This window comes from Myotis brandtii, unplaced genomic scaffold (assembly GCF_000412655.1).
Source record: "Myotis brandtii unplaced genomic scaffold, ASM41265v1 scaffold1087, whole genome shotgun sequence".
Lineage (NCBI taxonomy): Eukaryota > Metazoa > Chordata > Mammalia > Chiroptera > Vespertilionidae > Myotis > Myotis brandtii.
This window is the reverse complement of record NW_005353698.1, coordinates 1,492,669-1,495,045: the sequence shown is the minus strand read 5'-3', so window position 1 is coordinate 1,495,045 and position 2,377 is coordinate 1,492,669.

Below are 2,377 nucleotides of genomic sequence, written 5' to 3'. Positions count from 1 at the left end.
CATAAAAATCTTTGGTCCACAAAGTGTTGGAAAGTAACAGTCTTAAGCAAGGTCAGAAAGAAAATCATGCCTGGCCCACCACATACTAATTCACAGGAGTTAGATGCTGGCATCTACAGTTCAGGGCGCTCTATAGAGAGTAAGGGCCATGCTGAACCTGTTCCAAGATGTTCCTTCCTGGCCTCTGGGCTTTGACACAGAAATAACCAGATGGCAGAAAGGCCCTGTGAAGGGCATCCTCAAGTTGCCTGGGAAATAAAAGACGGAAAATGTAGCAAAAAAAGTTTAAGCTTGGGAACCAGAAAAACTGAGTTCCAGTTATAATATCTTTAGATCTCAGTTTATCATTTTATTATGCAAGGACTGGATTCTATTAGAGATTTTCATATTGTGTTTCACACAGTCCTAGGCATTACAGATGTTCTTCAGGGGCTGCCTCAGGGAAATAGGAGGACTATAGAAGGGATAAACAGCAGATGTTCCAGGAAATGACCTATGCATCACCTTCTCCCAAAATTAAGTAAGACCTGTTGACTGATGCCCTCAGTGGCTAAGTGGGCATTGCTTATGGCTGCTTCCCCAGTCACCTACCTCCCTTGGCTCTCTCTAGCTGGCCAGCTCACTGTCCAAGGATCCATTGGATTTTGTTCCCAAACCAGTCAATTCCAGTTGTAGTTGTTATTTTTATTATATTCTTTTAATTACATACTATATAAGCCCATGAAATATCATGAAATGAGAATCCTTTTTTTTTCTATGAATACTGTAAAGAATGCTTTGGAAAGACTTAATAAAAACAAGTCACTGAAAATATTGCTATAGAATTATGTGTGGGTGAGTTAACTCTTTGGGGAAAGATTGTAAAAATCTAGGTGGAATCTATGCTCTGATTGTTTCACAAGTATCTTGGAGTTCTAATTCCACTTTAAAAGAATCCAACCTGGAAATTGTACGTGGTATGTCAGAAATTGTGGTTCACCCCAAAGAAGCAACAACACAACTCCAAACAGTGTGTCCACACTCCAATTAAGCCTTGGCCCACAGTAGCCATTAGAAAAATAGACATCTGTGTTTTAAGATAAAACAAAATATTTAAATGTGTTATTTTTATCATTCTCCCACTTGACTTTTTCAATTAACTGCTAGTCTAACCATCAATGTGTGTATGTGTGTGTATATATAAAGAGATAGACCAAAAATATTCTTTCTACAAAAACAAACAAGCTTGGAGCCACAGCCCAGGATCTGAGGTTCTGTTGACAATTTTCTTCCTAACAGAGAAGGCACTTCTATTGAAGTGGACCTGACTGGGTTGCTTTGTGCAGCTGTCAGGCTCAGTGGTCACTACAACACAGACAACACAGTCATTTCCAACTACAACAGGTGTCCCTGATTTTCAGTCTTTCTTAAATTTCAGCAGAGACTGCAGTCTGATCATGGGGGAAAAGTTGGACAAGAAGAGGATAGTTGGGGATGAATGGTATGACTGGGAGGCTCTCTGTCTAAGTGCTCAGTACATGTGTAGCGCCAGAGAGTTCTGCTTGGCAAACCCAACAATACAAAGATTTACTGATTCTGCTTTCAACAGTGATCAGTCACTAAATGAGTTAATCTTATTTTTGTTGGGTAGAACAGGACACGGACCACCTTTGCCCAATGATAGTTGCAACTGTTGGCAGAAAAATCAGCATTGCCAGGGGTCAACAGAAATGTGTCAATCAGGTGGGCATTGACCTAAAAAGAGTAATATATGAGTGTGTTAGACTCCTTGGTTGAAGAAGTAGCCATTCTGATATCTAAGTGTGGGTCCCAAGTGTGCAAAGCAGTTTTGTGAAAGAATGACAATTAATTTTATTAGTAGTCTCTATGACCTGTAATTAAAGTACAACCTTTAGTAAACAAATACAGAGCTATACTTGAAAACTATAGTAATCAAAACAGTATGGTATTAGCACAAAAACAAACACAAAAATTAATGGGACACAACTAAGAGATCAGAAATAAACCCATGCATATATGGACAATTTACTACAAAGGAGTCAAGAGCACACAATGAGAAAGGACACTCTCTTTAATAAATGGTGCTGGGAAAACTGGATAACCATGGCTAGAAGAATGAAACTATATCACTATTTTACATCATACACAAAAATTAACTCAAAATGGATTAAAGACTTGAACAGAAAACCTAAAGCCATAAAACTTCTAAAAGAAAAGATGGTCAATAAACTCTTTTACATTGATCTTAGCAATGTTTTTGTGGCTCTGACTCCAAAGGCAAGGAAAACAAAAGCAAAAATAAACAAATGAGACTATGTCAAACTAAAAAACTTCTGCACAGTGAAGAAAACCATCATCAAACAAAATGGCAACCTAC